Source organism: Amblyomma americanum, chromosome 1 (genome assembly GCF_052857255.1).
Source record: "Amblyomma americanum isolate KBUSLIRL-KWMA chromosome 1, ASM5285725v1, whole genome shotgun sequence".
Classification (NCBI taxonomy): Eukaryota; Metazoa; Arthropoda; class Arachnida; order Ixodida; family Ixodidae; genus Amblyomma; species Amblyomma americanum.
In genome coordinates, this window is record NC_135497.1 from 475,566,853 (window position 1) to 475,585,936 (window position 19,084).

Genomic DNA, 19,084 nt, shown 5'->3' on the forward strand with positions numbered 1-19,084 from the left:
CCTCCTTTTTGTGTGTGTGATTTGGGAAATTCCGCCAGCAACTGAGCACAGGCCCGTGGCTGCCTTGGCGTCATATGTCATGACATTTTTTTTGCCGCGACGGCTAGCTTTGTTAGATTGTACCTAATTCGAGTCGTAAATATTAACGGGATTCGTATTAACGAGGCACGACTTGCTTTGTTCACATGTTTCGGCTGACTTGTATTTTTAAGGTAAGCGCAGCTTTACTCACACGACGTGGCTGGCTAAACCACGCTTACGTGTTTCGAAGAGACTCTTGCAGCTCTGGACTTTTGTTTTCTTTGGAGGGGAGGCTAAGGGTCAGTGTGCGTGTGCTGTGTGTGTGCCTGAAAAAGTAAAAACACTTGCTTGCAAGCCCCCTTCAAACCCACATACTGGCACGGAGGTTGCTCCGAAAGAAAAGGTTGCACTGACGTGGCAAAACACCCACAGGGCTAGAATAGGGCGTCCGCGTTTGTTTTGCGACACAGGCGGTGGCATAGTCCCGAGAGGATTTTCAGCCCGAAGCGCACGCTGTTAAGCACGTCGATGCGCCTCAAGCAGAGCTGTCAAATGGGTCCGAGCACCAAACGCCAAAGCGGGAAAAAGGAGCCGAAATGTAGCCAAATGTGAAAATGATATGTATCACGAAAATAGCCCAAAAGAATTTTTTTAATGAGTTCAACAAAATAATCGCGAACAGCAGGGCTCCCATAACTCCGTTTTCTTCTGAAAATCGCAAGCTCCATCGTTCTCTTTATTTCGGTGCTGAAAGCGGACCATTTCGGTCCTAGCACTCCGCCGCTGCGATGGGCTTACCTGCTCTATTAATTAAGCACTCTTCCTCCGACTCCTACCTTTCTTTCCTTCAAACTTTGCTTCCGTGCAACGGTCCACAGCTTATGTTGTTTTTGAACAATTGAGTGACGCTGGCGGCTCGGCACTACTTCTAGGAAAGCGCCGGCTTGATGTCATATGAGGTATTAACGTTAACGAAAATTTCAGCGACAATTTTATTCTTATTGCATAACGTATGCGTACCCCCTCCATCCCCCTCCCTTGAAACATATGCACAGAACATACAGTTGGGGACAAAAGTCTGAAGACCACGTGTTCCTGAAAAGAAGCCGATAATTCTATTATTATTCAGCGGCTGGAGACCGCACTTCAGGAGATGAAAGAACAAAATGTTGTCATTCACCTCCACAGGTGTTGTCTCCAGCCGCCGGCTAATAGCAGAGCTATTGGCTTCGTTTGAGGAACATGTGGTCTCCAGACCTTTGTCCCCGACTGTACATCAACAAAAGGAACATGGATCAGAAAACGAGAAACACAGGTAAAAGGCCATTACAACTGTAGTTCAATTGCAGTGCCATATGGAGCCCGAGGTTCTAAAGCAAATAACGCAATGCTTATATGCACTGATCACGTGGGCGAGTGAAACTGCGTGGAAGCTAGCTGGATTCTAAGTCCTTTAAGCTGGCTCGAGTCTAAGTTAAGTTATTTTATCAGTTTGATTCGCATATTAGCCTCCCGTAGGCTTCAATAATCTAACATGGCTTAGGCTATCTGCCACCGTTCGGGTTTTTGTGACAAAAGTAGCAAATAGATTTATTTGGTGTAGTTTTGATCGTTGCAGTAAATCAAGTTGGGTTCGATATCCGAATTCTATGATATATATGGGATTCGATTAAAACGATGTCCAAGGAATATTTCCGGAATTTACTGACGCAGCAAAGCCGTGGTCGGAACTGGCTTTTAACGTTCCCCGACGAGAAAACTACAAATATGTGCTATTAACATCTTCAGCTTTACACCATTAATCTACGACGTTCACAGCGTGGTTCGGCCAATAATGATAGAAGCGTCAGGGGAATGGCCTAAATATTTTCATTTTCGGACATTACTATATAGCCGCGGAATAAAAATAGGTGTAGAAAAGTGCTCATCATTTTTAAGTACCCTGAAATATATCATTTAGAATAGTACTATGTGACGGTCTGGCTCATCGTTGCTAAAAAAGATTTTCGATTTATTTTTATGTGACACTTATTATCGCCCAGCATATTGCAGAGTGCGCCTGGAAGCTGGTTGCGTGCGCCGAAGTTGGGAGAGGTGTTGCTGCGTTAAAATTGATTCCATGCTATTTGATGGCTTGTGATTCAGCTGGAAGAATGCACGTGAGGATTCGAATACTGGTGTTTAAAACGATGTTTTAAATACAAAAACGTCCGCTCGAAATTTTACACAGTTAAAAAACGCGCCCGCGGCGCGGGCTGGTGCGTAATAACACTTCTGTTACTGGAAACGGTCCGCGCGTCTTTGAACGTGATATATCATGGTGCCTAGGGAGCCCGTCTCGATTTCAGCTGCCTTCCTTCAGAAGAGTTCACCAATATTACGCGTGACGAAACACAAAGCGTTCTCAGAGTGAAGGTTTGACGCAGCTGAGCTCAAAAATACGCGTGGCTGTTCTAACAAGCTGCATGCCATTGTGTATGCCATACTGTATGTCTGGTAAAGCTGTCCAGACTGCCGCGTCATTTAAAACACTCAAACGAAGATATTTGTTTTCCACATTTTAATTTGGAGCCTTTTCGTTAACGTCGATGTTTTTGATCGATGTGTGGCAAGATTTGTTTCCAGGTCTGGACATAACCTTAGAGTGCCTGTCAGTGCTCTCCAGGTCCCTCGTTCATATTCTACAAGCGATTTCGTGTCTGTGGTCCGGACCTGCGGTAGTGGAACTATTCTGCGTGACATCATGGCCCATTCTTCCCTAGGCCCAGAGTTATGTGCTCAGGAAATCGGAGGCTACTCAATGTCACGATTGAACTCTATCTCCTGCTCTTATCCGAATCCATCGCTCTAAAGGCATCTCGCAAACGCGATGGACAGCAATGAAAAAAATTGCTTCGCGTCTATCTACTTTTAATTTGTGTTCACCACTTTTATTAAGATGAAGGAGTTTCTGCAACGAGGGCCAGCTCTGTGGAAATACGTTTTGATACGCTTGAACAGCGACTAAATGTGTTAGGGACGCTCTCGTGATGTATTTCCTTGTGAAGTGTCATCACTGACATCAGCTTGGACGAGATCATGAAAAGCAAGGAAATATGCTTTAATATAACTAGAAATGATCGTTACAAGACTACAGTTGCTAACAATGCAGAAAGCAGTTAATTACATCCGAAAAAAGGTCCCCATTTTGTTTTTCTAAGAAGCCGTGACATCACGGGAGTCATTTTTGGTCGCACAGGCTACCTTTCTCTGCGTACGCGGAAAAAGGATGGCGATAAGCGGAGTACGAAAAACGTATTGCCTTTCACCGCCGTAATCTAGCCTAGAGGTGGCGGCTCCTAGGACGTTGGTGAAAACTGTATTGTGAAGAATACAACGAATGTAGGAACTGGAAGCTAATGAAACATGCAGCGAGACACAGGACAAAGCCACTAAGCAGGTACCAACTCGTCTGTTACCCCTTAGAGAGCAGTACAATGTAAAAAGATCGGGAGAGGAGCTTCCATAAAAGCAGCACATTTCAAAAGGGCTGCACTCCAAGGGAATTCCAAGTCAGCATGTCAGCAATAGTTGCGGTGTTTTTCAGAGGCAAGGAAATGTGCACTCCTCACTCATGAGTTTTCTCTCCTCCTAAACCCCTTCTTTCTCTTTTCCTTCCTTCTATATACACTTTCCCGTACCGCCATATTGCTGACTGGGCTGCTTTTTGTAGCTGGCGCTAAAACTCATCGCACCTGCGCTTCAACTTCCGGCGTTCTAACTTCCTCCATTCACCCCTCTGCACCTGCAGCCCGAACAATGAACCCACACAACACCGAACGGCAACGAAGGCATTTTCCTCTCCCTGCCTAGCCTCTTCTGCAGACAGCGCGCGACCATCCGAAGTTTTCCTTCTCAAGAAGAATGTGAGTGCGTCGTTTGGGTTCGAGACCTTTTAGTTGGAAAACAAGCTTTCCGGAAAAGATGACTCACTGGTATCCGCAAGTGGCCAGTTGACAACTTGCAGAATAGTAGCAACCTCTGCAGTATAGCACATATTTTTCAAACGAAAACTGTTGTTCACATTTCCGCATTCTTGTTCGAAAAGGTAGAGGGAAGATGCTTTTTTATCTGTATGAGAGGGGAGTTGTTGAAAGGACACAATGAGCAGCCAAAAGTTCCAGTGAATCAAAAATTTCCACTGACTCTAGCGACAAGTTCGCCTCCTGTACCAGCACTGGTCTCTAGCTTATCCACAATAAATACTCGCTCTCTCTTCTTTTGTGTGCAAAGCATGGCTGTGAACGCGAGGAGCAGGTCGAAACATGTACAACGGTGCAACAGAGTACCCTTCGGCAGCTGCCCTTTTTACACGTAAGCGAACCGCTCGCAAATCCCGCCGCCGCAGCGCATACACCCGCTCTCATCAAGCGGCGAAGGAAGCTCCAGCGGCTGGAGCGGCGAGGTTCGGGCAAGTTGGAAATTTTGGTGGCGGCAACGCGGCAGCACCGCATCTCAACCAATGACGGCTCGGCGTTGCCACGTGACCAGTAGAGGCCTCCTGCAAGAAAGCATGCGCATAGACCAGTGTTTCAGTGTGTGTCTTTGTGCGTGGCACGTACGAAATTTTGTTTAAAGAATAAATTATATAAAGTGGTGTTGAATGCTTAAAACGAAAGATTTATAATATTCAAATAGACTTAGAAAATAAACGACAAAATTGTGCTGATATATTACACTTTTTTTGTGTTTGCAGCCCACCAAAACCGGTTGCAAACGCACATCTTTTGCCAGAAAAATTGGTTTTCGCAGCGGTGGTACAGTGGCTGGAATTATAGCCGCTGTAGCAGTGGGAAACGCGCAGCGGCGACGAATGTGAAACGAAAGCTCGCGATACGCTTCGCGGCGCCGCGCCGCTGTTCGCTCTATTCGCCGAATCGCTTGCATGTGAACCACCCTTTGTACTCGATCTCGAAAGTTGGTGGTAACCTCTGGGGCTTCAGGTTCACTGAGATTGAGGGGTGTCACTCTCTATTCTTTTATAAAACGAATAAAATGGAAGGCGATTGACTCACCTTCCCTCGGTTGGCAGAGTAGTAAATTAAAAGGCTGTATGTGAAGGAGAATTTCCGGTTTCAACTTTCAAAATCCAGGAAAACTGACTTACAAGAAGTTGGTTTCCGACAAACACCCTCGTTAACAACCTGGTTTTCACTTCCTGCCCTACCCATAACCAGGGTAGCGTGAAGAGAGATGAGTGAGTCGCCCTTCATATTATTCTTTTCAGAAAATAAGAGGGGTATTCACCATAATCTGTGCAAACCTGAACTCAAGACGGTTCCCATAGATTTCGGAAGACGGTAAAACGCCGCCCCTACGAGAGGCGGAACCGGTCTGGCCTAAAGCCCCTCAATGGACTAAATGTGGCGGCATCTCCTCTCTCCCTCTCGTGCGCCGCCGCTCTTTCTCTCTCGTTTCGACTGTGGCTCCCCCTACGCGGGGCGGAAGTAGCAGACGCTCACCGGAGAAAACACTGGCGCTAAAGCTGGCGCAAGGTATCGCGGGGCCTTTTGAAATCGTATTTTTGTCCCAATTTTTTCATGTCATATTATCTCTGTCTGCTGAAAAACCAAGTTAGAAAGTCTAAATGTCGTTGCGCTTTGGTATTCCCGCTGTTAGGTGTCCGACACTGTGCCATGCCGCGCGCGACCCCGGCGCTGAAGCAGCTACTGCCTTCGCCTCCGTGCTTCAGTCACTCGTCGGTTACCCGCCAAAGTGCGCAGCGCGGCTTCAACGTTATATTTGACGTGCGAAAGCGATTGATCCGACAGGTTATCGTGCTTGTGTCACTGGCTAGCGAGCTACCGATAAAGCTGCCGAAGCTCGTCACTGATGCCAAAGCGACGTGCTCCGCTAGCTAGGCGTCGCTTTTGCGTGTGCCGCTGGTCAGAGCACGTTACATAATGCCATGCGTGCCTTTTTTTCTTTTTAGAGGCAGGGAGGGGTCTATAAAAGCAAGGCGGCACTCGTTTTACATGTGTGTGCAAGCAGCTACTGCGGATCATATCGGCGCTTGCGTGTGTTGCGCGTGGCAGCAAGATGTAGCGTGCTTGGCATTTTATACAGTATCTTAACAAAATGAGCGAATACAAAGTATGATCTAACATGCGGCTTTGCCCCCTCCCACCCACCTTTGGAATCCGCGGTATCGCCGCACGCAGGCACCCATGGACCTTCAGAGGTGCTCCTAACATGCCCCTTCAGAGGTACAGAGCTAACATAGGACTTTGTCCCAGCCGCGCAGGAATTCGTTAAGTGTAGAATCGAGGGCCTTCGCATGTGAAATTAGTTTAGTGGTTAGTCAAACTGGTTGTTCGTTTCTAACAGTGCGTAACTGAATGAATATGCGCGAAACTCTTCCCATATGGCTCCTGATACCTAAATAAAGCTAAGGAGCAAGAGTTAACATTACAGATCCCCAATCATACAGGATCTGGAGGCAGTATTCCTTTTGTTCATGGTACGTGAGAGCGTTTGGTGCAGAAAATAGCATCACGTAGATATTCTTACGGCACATCCAACGCTTCCCCTTCGCTGTGTTGACATTTAGGTGCGTCGGCGATCAAAGGCCTCAATAGGTAGTTATGTTTGCACCAGCTTTGTGCAACTTTACTCGAACTTTCGTGCCACATGGCTTTAACATTTATTAGCAAATTAAATTTCCAATATGGGGGGGGGGGGGGCGGGTCACCAAGGAAACGAAAATTTTAACAATTAAAAAAGCGAGCACTAGGCAGTACCTGAAAGTGGATCACTGTGTATGAAATTTTGCTATAATAATTTGTTCATATAGACAGTGCCAAACCTTGATACATACTAGGGTCCGAAATCGAAATTTTACATGGGTTCACAAAGACCAGTGCACCCTTCCTGGTACACAATAACCATATTTTCAAGTCTTTCGGTGCTACAGTAAAAGCTTTGTCATTTCAACTTAAAAAAAGAACACAGAATATCAAGTAACAGCACAAAACATTTTGTTTTATTTCGCCTAGATACGTGTTGCAGTGAGAAAAAAGAATAGAACAGACAGTGAACAAAGATATATATCATATACATATAATTAGAGCAGACTACGTGAACATAAAACCAAAGAAAGCGACTACAGACAGGAAGATACAACGGCAGAAACTTAAGGCAGCCACTTCACATTTTCCCGGTATATGCCACAGCGATGATGATATGATGGTAGCGGAGAGTTATTAGACGAATTCGCAGATAGAAATAATTTACGGATCACGAATACCTTCTTCCGCAAACGAGAAAACAAGAAGTGGACCTGGAAGAGCCCCAATGGTGAGACTAAAAATGAAATCGACTTCATACTATGCGCTCAATCTGGCATCATTCAGGATGTGGACGTCCTCGGAAAGGTGCGCTGCAGTGAGCACAGAATGGTAAGGTCTCGAATTAGCTTAGACTTGAAGAGGGAACAAAAGAAGCTGGTGAAGAGGAAGTCCATTAACGAGTTAGCGGTAAGAGGGAAAGTACAGGAACTCAGGATATCGCTGCAAAACAGATATTCGGCTTTAACTGAGGAAGACAATCTTCATGTTCATACAATGAGCCATAATCTGACGGCCATCATTAGGGAGTGCGCAGTAGAAGTAGGTGGCAGGACAGTTCGACAGAATACCGGAAAGCTATCTCAGGTGACGAAAGATCTGATTAAGAAACGCCAAAGCATGGGGGCGTCTAACCCTTCCGACAGAATAGAACTAACCGAGCTATCCAACTTAATAAATGAGCGCAAGGTAGCCAACATAAGGAAGTTTATTATGGAGAGAATCGAGCATGCTCTAGAGTACGGAGATAGCCTAAAAGCGGTGAAGAGGAAACTAGGCAAAGGTAAAAACCAGATGTATGAGTTACGAAACGGGGAGGGCAATGTCATTAGCAATATGAATAAGATAGTTAAAGTAGCCGAAGAGTTCTACACAAATCTGTACAATAGCCAAAGTAATCAGAACGTTAATGAGAGAGACAGTAACACACAGCAAAGCGTCATCCCGCCAGTAACGGCAGAGGAAGTAAAGAAAGCCTTAGGAGCAATGAAAAGGGAAAAAGCAGTTGGGGAGGATCAGGTAACAGCAGATCTGTGGAAGGACGGAGGGCAGATCGTGCTAGAAAAACTAGCCACCCTGTATACGCAATGCCTTAAGACTTCGACCGTACCAGAAGCTTGGAAGAATGGAAATATTATCTTAATTCATAAGAAGGGAGACGCCAAGGACTTGAAAAATTACAGGCCGATCAGCTTACTATCCGTGTCCTACAAGGCATTTACTATGGTAATCGCTAATACAGTCAAGGCAACCTTAGACCTTAATCAACCAAATGATCAGGCAGGCTTTCGTAAAGGATATCCCATAATAGATCATATTCTTAATATCAATCAGGTGTCAGAGAAATGCGCAGAATATAACCGACCTCTCTATATAGCCTACATTGATTACGAGAAAGCAGTCGATTCAGTGGAAACCTCAGCAGTAATACAGCCATTGCGTAATCAGGGTGTAGAAGAGCCTCATGTCAAAATACTGGAAGATATATATATATATATATATATATATATATATATATATATATATAGCAACTGCACAGCTACCATAGTCCTTCATAAAGTCAGCAATAAAATTCCAATAAGGAAGGGCGTCAGGCAGGGACACACAATCTCGCCAAAGCTATTCACTGCCTGTTTACAGCAGGTATTCCTAGGCCTGAATTGGGAACAGTTGGGAATAAGAGTTAATAGAGAATACCCAAATATTCTGCGATTCGCTGACGACATTGCCTTGCTGAGTCACTCAGGATATGAACTGCAAATCATGATCAATGAGTTAGACAGATAGAGCAGTACGGTGGGTCTAAATATTAACATGCAGAAAACCAAAGTAATGGTTAACAGTCTAGCAAGGGAACAACAGTTCACAACTGGCAACGAGGTGCTGGAAGTAGTAAAAGAATACATTCCTTAGTGCAGGCAGTGACAGCTGATCCGGATCATGAGAGGGAAATAACTAGAAAGATAAGAATGGGGTGACGTGCAAATGGCATGTTCTCTCAGATAATGAACGGCAGTTTACCAATTTCCCTCAGGAGAAAAGTGTACAACAGCTGTATCTTACCGGTACGCACCTACTGGGCAGAAATGTGGAGGCTAAGAAAAGAGCTTAGCTTAAGTTAAGGACAACGCAGCGAGCCATGGAAAGAAAAATGATAGGTGTAACGTTAAGAGACCGGAAGCGGGCAGAGTGGGTGAGAGAACAAACGCGTGTTAATGACATACTAGTCGAAATCAAGAGGAAGAAATGGGCTTGGGCAGGGCATGTACTGCGAAGGCAAGATATCCGCTGGTCATTAAGAGTAACGGAATGGATTCAGATAGTAAGCGTAGCAGGGGGCGGCAGAAGCTTAGGTGGGTGGATGAGATTAAGAAGTTTGCAGTCAAATAGTAGATGCAGCTGGCACAGGAGAGGGTTAATTGGAGAGACATGGGAGAGGCCTTTGCACTGCAGTGGGTGTAGTAAGGCTGATGATGATGACATCTATTACAATGTAGAAGATTTCAACTTGTTTTCCAAGCTGTACTACAAACACGCACAACTCAATACTCAAAATTGTGAAACAAATAGGAGAAAGGAATTGAGAGGGACACAGAATTGCAAAATTCTCAGCGGTCACTAATATGTCCAAGGGTTTTCCAAATGCACATTTTGATTATATCATTACTAAAACTGCTTTTTGGCATAACAGGCACAGAGAAAGTTGCTCTTTCTGAGGCTTTCAAAAGGTGTGAGAAAGGTTTGCAATTGTTTTAGGTCTCCAGCTTGGCATCATTTTACATTGCTGGTTGCCACCTGTTTACCAACACTCCTACTGCCACATTTTAGATTAGATCTGATCTCAGCCATGCGCTGGTTTTCATTGCGCAAATATATATGAAGCCTTGTTTTCAGGTATACTTTGAGAAGCTTGTTTGCAATGTTATGACAGTCTGGAAAACAGTTCACCTGGGTTATACTTTTCAGCATACAGGCCTCAAGCTGAGAGAGTGTAAGCTCATTCTGGAGAACTTTTGCACTGTTCACACGGAAAAGGTTTTCAACCCTTTCCAAAAATTGAACAACAGCTGGTGAAGGCAAAGCAAGTCGTATTTTCTCTGTATACGACTTAAGCTGAGTAAGTGTGTTGTCCTCCTTGCATGTTATAGCTTTCTGACAATCATCACAAATAGACATGTTTTTTTGGACTTCGCTCACAATGTAACCAGCAAGGTACTCAAAAGACTCTTGCTCAAGGGTACTTAATGCAAGTATGTCCTCAGGGAATGCAACGTTGGTGATGTCAATATTTTCGTTCTGTTTTGCTGGTAGGCTGCTCAGACCTATCAGCGAGTGCCCTGAGTCATGGTCATAGTTACCAAATTTGCTTGGCCTGAAGAACTGAGCCATCGTTGCCACACGAATTGCGCAGCGAAAGTCGAGTGACCTGGGGACGAGATTTTTTGACCGGAGAGTTGAAAACAGGTTTTCTAGTGGGTCTTAACCGAATCGACTTAAAAAACACTGACAAAACCTTTCTTATTATGATAATAGTATTGGAGTTCAAGGGCAACAGTACTAACTAAAATAACGCCAGTTTGGACTGGCTTCCAGAAATGTTTTCTATCACCTATTTTAATGTTTGAGAACAAACAAATGACATCATTTAGGAACAAAACTGCCTCGGCATACTTCACCTGATCAAATTTGCTAATGGCAAGCTTTGTAGTTCTCGATGTCATAACCTTAAACCACTTAAAAACAGTTTCAAAAAACCACGCAGTAGTCAGGGCCTCATCTGGCAGGGACCCTCTTTGAACCAGAAGGCGTAATGCTGCTGCAGTATCACGGTTGAAGAGCGAAAATGCCAGACCAACTTTCACTTTTTCAAAATGACCAGGGTCAAGGCAAGAGGGCTTAAGGTGAGGTGCTATGTTCAGGTCAAGCTTAGAGTCGAGTTCGACAAGCCTTTCTACTTGAACTAGGTTTACCTCGCTTGACATTAAGCTGCGTTTCCTAACTATAGATTCATGCATAAAAAGTGACTGTCCACGAGTTAGGTGGTTGCGCAGATTTTTCAACAGATGGGCAACGTCTGCCACGAAGTAAAGCTGTCGGCTTCTGTCACATGGATGGGAACAAGATACTTTTTTTGCGGCAGTGCCTGCCAACAACAATTCCAAATTCTTTCCACAGGGCTTGATTGCCACATCTCATGTCGCAGACTATTGCATCTATTTCGGTCCCAATGCTCTCACATGATTTGATGATTTCGAGAATCACATGTTTCACAGTATTACTGCAAAAAGAGTTTGATGTTAAGTGGTATGCTACTGTCTGCTTCCAGCGTGTGGTCACTCCAGCAAGCATAAAAACAAGACCATGCGTGGCCATAACATTGTCTGGGAGGGTACCACTTGATAAAGGAATGGTTGGCTTCCCAATCACCGTTTCGGTTCCCTGGTCGTAGGCGATTCCCGGCGTAAGCTGCATTTCATCCAATATCAGGATGGCGTGCTTCTCATAGTCCTTCATGAGGTTCACCTGATAAAGAAGATGCATGTAAATACTGTCACATTGCAAATGACTGCCTTCGTTGCAATAAAACAAAATATCTCCAGTACAAAAATCACATCAGCCAATGAATGTATTGCGAACTTCCCCCCAAATAATTAACAGTGTTAGTAGTTAGCTTTAACATCCGCTTGGGCCCTTGTTGCCAAAGCACGTATGTTAAGCAAGGAAAAGATGTGTTATGCCAGACATACTCACTCTGACAGAAAGAGATGGTAGAATTTCATGAAGTATTCCAGGCAAAAATTTCAAATCTTCTAGGTGTCTCTGCAGAATGCGTTCAGGCGGAAGTGGTGTCCCAATTTCTTGGACGACGTTATAACCCCGAGATCCACAAGACAGCCTGATTTTCAATCCCTTTTCAATGGTAGAAGTCGACCATGGTGTGCCATGCATTGTAGATTTTTCCACGAATTTAAGCTGGTCATTTGCTAAAAAATAACAGGTCCGTCTCTTCAGTGCGCTTTTGTCTTGAAGTGCAGCACTCTTTTGTCGCTGACAGATGGGCAGTTTCCGTTTGTGGCTTTTCAGCTCGTCCTCTAGCTCAGCAATTCTTTTGTGCAAGGCAGCCTCATCTGCTGCACAAAAGGCCTCTTTTGATGAGGTCCCTGGTTGAAACAAAGACAAAAAGTGCATCATGAAACATGAGCTATGGTATCATGTGTGCACTCATGAAGAAATGGAAAGCTCGCAAGTTTTAATTTAGAGAATCCCCTTTAGGTTCACAGCAAGAAATCATCACCGTCAACATCAGTTACTCTTGCAGGAAGAGCCTCGTAACTAGTAGACGTGCTAGGAGTTTGTATACCTGCGTATAATGCAGAAAGATCAAGACAAGAGAAAACCCTGATGAATTAAAGCATCCTTACCTTGCAATGAGTTCTGCAGCAAAGGGCAAGTGAAGTCAACATCTGAGCAGCCTATACAGAAGAAGAGGAAACATCATAAAATAGCTGTGCACTTCAGCAGAATACAGCGTTAATGAATAGCACCAGATAGACACTCACTTTGCAACTAGCTCTGCAACAGAGGCCTAGTGCTGTCAGCATCCGAGCAGCCTACACAAAAAAAGATTGTATATCGTGAAATAGCAGTTTACTCCACCAATATACAGCGTTGATGAATGACAACCGCTAGCGGACGCACCTTGCAATGAGCTTTGCAGTGAAATGCTAGTGGGGTCAGCATCCATGCAGCCTGCACAGGAAAAGACATCATAAAATGACTGCTCTTCACCAGAAGAAACAGTGTTCATAAATGGTAGTTTCTCGGCAGATTTTCACTTTCAATGCAGTCCGCAGCTGCACACAGGAGCTCAAGGCCAGCAGGTACCAAAGAAGGCTGTGTGCCTGTGAACATAATGCAAGACTGTTAGGTACAAAAAAACAGCTAAAACAGGGAACGAACGAAACCCCTAATGGGTGAATTTTTTGGATGAAAGTTACCTTGCCATGGTGGTATGCTGTAAGCAGGACCAGCTTCCAAACAGGCTGCAAAAAGTAATAATGAACACCATACACCCGCAATGAGCTTTGTACCTTATCAGGTGCAGCGTGGTGATTGACATCACACAGCAAGTACTCACTCACCAGCAACGCTATTGTTTTGTGGTGACTCAAAAGGTGTGCTGCAAGACGGCACAGCAGGACCTGCACGAAAGGGGGCGATAAAATCTATAGCTGACTTGGTACACGCATAACTTCATACATAAAATAGGTACGTATTCTCTTTACTTCTGGCTGGGACCAGAAATGCCTAAAATTTAGCGAGTACATGCCGCTGTTTAACATCAGCGTTACTCTGCAAAGATTGATACGTCATCCTCACCATGTTTTCTTCGCAAGAAAATCTGCAGTGTGACATTATTGTCAATCAAATTCTAGGCGTAATCTTACGTTTGGCAGGTGGCTTCCTCGGCTTAGGCTGCTTCCGATGGATAAAGAGCGATGGGGCGGCATTGGGTTTCAATTTTTTTGCCCCGCAGCTGTTGAGAATCAGCGGCTCAAACTGCTCGTCCGTGAAGTGGTCCTGTTGAAAAGTGAAATCAGAAAAAAAGGCCCCTATCAAACCGTGTTCCATCAAGTATAAGCACTAATTCATACACATTCAGAGAAAGTTAACGTCGTTCCCTACACCGCCGGAATGCGACCTTGATTCTGAGTCGATACGAGATAGGCGATTATAATGGATATCAAGCTCAACACTTTCTACCGATTTTAATATAGTTTTAATTCATCGAAACGTTTTTGCTTCGAGTATGGCTGATAGCGACAGAAAAATGGTTCTTTTTTTTCTTTTAGGGCGTGGAGTCGCCCAAATATGCTCAATATTACGCAAAAAATTAAGCACCCCCTTTTTGCCAAAGTACCGTCACCGCTTAGTTATCTACGGCGATATATTCTAAAGATACAATTACCGCATATTCAGACCAAAAGCAACGTTTTCGAGTATATGACTGAATCGATAAGAATAACGGAGTTTTCGGCACAACGTCATTGCGATCGGTCAAGAAAGTTGAACGCAGCGCAATTATAAGGCGTTTAGCAGGGGGAAAGGCTAACGAATCAGTGCAGAGTATATCACGGCCAATAAGATATGTGATGAGCGAGAAATCGCTCGCTTACCTCACAAAGCCGCGACCACTGCGTTGGGTTCAAATCAGCCCGGCCGATTCTTTGCAGCCAAATCTTCCTCCGCGCCTCGTCTCGATTCGCGGATGCAATCCTGAAGAGACGCTTGCCGTCATTTTCAGGTGTGCGGCACCCAAAAGCGCAGCAACACGGCATCGTGAACACGGCGCTGTGGAAAAAGCAGTCCATGCGAGGCGCAAAACGTGCAAAAACGAGCAAAACGTGGTCTTTATGGCTCACAAATGTGCTCCTCGCATGCTTCTCCCGCTCTGTATGGCACCGCGGGTGAGGAGGAAGGAACCAAACAAGCAAGAAAAAAGCGCGCGAATGTACGTGACGGCATTCGGCTAATAGGAGGGCTGAAAGAGTAGGAGACGCGCAAGGGAGGAGGGGAGCGGCGTTCTTCAAAGATTGGCGCTACGTTCAGTCCATTGAGGGGCTTTAGTCTGGCCGGGCCGGCGCAGGCTGACGCCCTCGGAGCGAAATCGACCCACACTATAAGTTGCCGCTGGTGTGGTCGAGGTGCACCGAAGCCGCCGAACGCGAAGGCGCTCAAACGCCGTTGGAGTGTAGAGGGTCCCGCTGTGGCCTAGGTGACGTCGCCGTGCCGCGCGCGCGCGTTACGTCGGAGTATAAACGCGTCCCGCGTACTACCACGAGGGTCCAGGTTTACATCGCTGAGGGTCCTCACCGCTTAAGAACAACTTGCTTCAAGGACCGGTTCATGCAACTGCCCTCAACCGACGTTCTTTACAAACAACGTTGGTCACGGCACCATCTTAAAACTATAAGTAAAATAATGTGCCACCTCGTATTTGAGAAATGAAGAAATACAAAAACCTTGATCCGAGCGAGTTTAACAAACGAAGGTTGCGCAAAATTAGTCCTGACCTCACATACATGTAATTCTATTGGCTCCCTCTTTGAGCATTGTACCATAAAAAGATTCGTCATTGTCATTGTTTTCAGTTTTGCTGCTAAAGAGAAAATTACACCTGAAGTGGTGAGTTATTATGAGCAACTCTGGGAGGATATAAAAAGCAAAGCTTCTATACAGAGCATTTTCTTCTTATAAGACATCTTGCTCTAACTTCCACATAAAAAAAGATGTGTTTTTGATCAACTACAACTGCCGCGCTTCAGAGTCTACTTGTTATGAAAAAAGAAAACTGCGCTTTTCAGTAAAAAGAACCCGCTAGCATGGAGATAGTGCGCAAGTGCAAACAATTCCGCGGTATTGCTTTGGCCTCCAACATTTCAGTCACTAAGCCCAAAGTGCCCTCTAGGAGAAATCCCAGGAAGCATTTTTTCCGCCATATTTGGCATAAAAAACGAAACACAGTTCTCAACACTGACAAAAAGGGATAAAAAGGTGCAACTTTCAGGAAACAGACTAAATATCTCGCAGCAGGTATTTAAGGGGTGCAAAGTTATTCCATGCCTGCCGAGAAGGGGTAAAATTCGAAGTTACCCCTTTCTTACCCCTTTCATACACCTTTTTCTTTAGAGTGTACGCTTTGACCTTGAGTGTCTGAGTCGAGCGGCGCATTGATGCTTGCTGCTCCGTGTGCCCCTGCTTGCAGTGGGGCGGCAGGTCGCAAGCGGCGAACGGTGCAGCGCGCCGGCCGAGTTTTCGCACATGTGTCGCCAGCTTTACTCCCGTCACGAGCGTCACAGTTCGGGCTGCTTCATATCTGCGCTTCCGGCGAGTCCCCCTGTTCTTCATGGCGTCGTGGCTAAAATAATAGGTTCTCAATCCAGAGGTTCGTACTTCGAATCCGCGTGGTTCAGAATTTATTTTTTCTTATTATTATTTCCTAAATGATCTCTCCCGTCTTGTTTACCCGCGAGCGACTGTGCTTATTTTTCGAGCCATGCCTTTCTGACCCAGCAATCAGTGCCGCTCAGAACTGGGCTACACTTAATCCAGGTTTATATTCACGAGTGTTAAGCAGTTTGCTTTACTGTGGTGGGATTTATTTAAATGAGTTAAAAATGAAGCGTCCCGGCCCATGAATTTGACATAGCAGGAAATGACAAAACAAGAGTGAGAACGAGAAAGGGCCAAGTCGGCGGAAGTCTCGGTAGTGTGACATGGCAGTTGGCGGACCATCAGCCAACTGCCGTCCTGTGGGAGACCTGGCGCCGACGCCGACAGTCGGCCGATTGTTTTAGTCGGCGCAGTGTGAACTAGAGCCAGATATCACGACGACATGGTTTTGACATACCCAATTGGCCGAATGTTGGCCTTGTGTGACAGGACCTTAATGAGTAACAATGTCTCCGACAACCGCAGTATAGTGTCTGGTAGAAGGAAAATGTGAGTAGAGATGAACACCATACACACGTTAGGTGATGAACCGCATCAACAATGGAAGCGAAGAAAGTGTAAACGCGCGTACTACGAGCGGCGGTGGCGCGACCAGCAGTCCACCGGGCCGCGCGCGCCGACAGATGGCGTCTGGTGTCGAGAGTAGGAGCGCGCCCGCAGCCTGCGTGCGCGGGTAAGAGAATCTGGTCTATATACTCTAAGAAAAAAAGGAGTGGTCTTTGTCCTTTGAGGGGGTAAATCCACTGACGCTGTGGCGACCCCCTTTTGGTGTAACATTACACCTTCGTCGGGGGTCTAAGTGCGCACAGTGTAATGTTTAGGCTGTTATCGGGGTAATGTTATTCCGTCTGGCCATGTGTAAGTATAACCCTTTGATGTCTAACTTTACCCCTCCTCAGAAAGACTAACGCTTAGGCCATGAAAGTGTAAACATATGCTTCACTTTCTGGTGCATGTTTGCGCCCACTCGGAATAAGCTTATGCCCAATCCCAGGGTGCAAACTTATACTTGGAAGGGCTACAGTTAATCCTGTCTAATGAGCTTACTACAACCCTTCTACAGAGCAACTTTGCACCTTATCAATGGGCGTAAAATTGCTCTGCAAGAGCATATGGGTTCCTCTTTTAGGTGCACCTTTACGCCACGTTAGGAAGGGTAACGTAAGCGTAAGCTTACCCTCGCAGGGGCTATAGTTACCTAATGAGTTTTTTACAACGCTTCTATGGTGCAACTTTGCACCACGTCAGTGGGCATAACATTGCTCTGAAAGTGTGTGTTTTGCTCTTTTAGGTGCATCCTTACGTCTCTTTTGGACGGGTAACGTTACCGTCCAGAGGAATGTATCCCATATTACAGTGTATTGTTACAACTTCTCGAATGTAAGGCACAGGCACGTTCGCTGTGATACTAGGCATCCATTGTTATTAAAGTAAGATCGTTTTTGGGCCTGTAAAGAAAACCACTTCACTTTGTAGGTGTCGGTAATGGTGCATCTACTTTAATGTATTACACACATGGAAACCAAACGCAGCATTACAATACACCTACAGAAAAAAGCTGCTTGCTGAAAAGGCATGATAAGCACCTCACTGCCATCAAGTTCACAGATCTTTTTCTCTTCCACATTCCTGGTTATGTTCGTGTTAGTGCGATAAGATTGTAGCGTGCCGTGCTGCACTTCAGAGTACAGTTTCGGACTCCAGTGATTGTACACCAGTATGAACGACAGGGTTTATTTCTTACTGAATTTAAAATGGCAACATAACTCAGCAGTCTTCTGTCAACGTCTTGATGGCATCCAATCTCCAAGCGAACCTGTGTGACAAAAAGAAATCCTTGAAACATGACGGGCAGTAACGCATAAATTGTAATTATAAGATCAAAATTTAATCTGCGACAATTTGGTCTGAAGCGCGAAGGCATATGTGTGGTGTTTTCCAAGCGAGCATGCTGTACAGGCCAAGAAATAAGTAAAAGAATGAACAACACGAGCTCTGGATACCAAATCATGATACTGATTGAAGAACATGCATGCCCCACCAGCTAGACCAAACTCGAAGGCTCCTACATTTGGTGTGCAGTACACATATCTCACATGCAGTGGAAGTATAGAGCGCAGCTCCCACTTCCGTAAATGGCCTAGCTTTTTTTAATTACAGCGTTCTTTCGGCGTTGATTCAAAGGGGCCCGATTTTGCAGCTGAAATCTGCAAGCCATAAGAAACCGTACCGCAGTATATTTGACGCTTGTAAAATGATAAGCAGGGCGTCTTCACTCACCCCGTTGCTATCGTGCATGCAGTGGTGCTACCATCTAGTTAGAGTCAGTGTATGACCATGGAACATTTTTTACAAACAAAAATTACCTGAAGTGAGCTCTTGTTCAGCTGTTGTCCAGTTATGCTTTTGGCGTTAGCTAGCAAAATTGTTGCTGAATTTTTGCCGCCTGCGCGCAACAAAAGCGTATGTGCACTAAGATAGTGCGTTTCTTTCTGCCACAACTTGCAATATTATATAAGTCAGCTTCTTCAAAAGGATGTCTTCCGACCAAAAGTACTCGTTTACAGACAGCAGTCTCGCATTTTCAGAAAAAGGTTGGATTCCCCTTAATCTATTTCGGGACCGACTAACCCATCTCCCCTTTCGTGGCAAGAACAGGAAGTGATAACGAAGACGGTGGTAAATGTCTCGAACCCAGAGGACACACTCACATTCTTCGAGCGAATGAAAGCTCCGGATGGCCGCCCACTGCCTGCAGCAGAGTGGAGGCAGAAAAAAGAGGGATACCGTCATTCGTCACAGAGCAGTGGGGAGTGGGTTGTTCCTTGTTCTGGCTAGGAGTGCGCGGGGGAGGGGGGAAGGGAAGGAAGTCAGCGCGACGGTGTTGTTCAGTAGAAAAGTTTTAGAAAGTTAAGCGTGAGGTACCTCACTACTTCCGGCGCACA

At 45.4% G+C, this 19,084-nt stretch overlaps 1 pseudogene; it reads right to left on the reverse strand.

Moving 5' to 3' along the window:
- The window catches only part of LOC144126481 (uncharacterized), a 59,645-nt pseudogene extending 43,611 nt beyond the window's left edge, over positions 1 to 16,034 (reverse strand).
- Between the last annotated feature and the right edge of the window lie 3,050 nt (positions 16,035 to 19,084).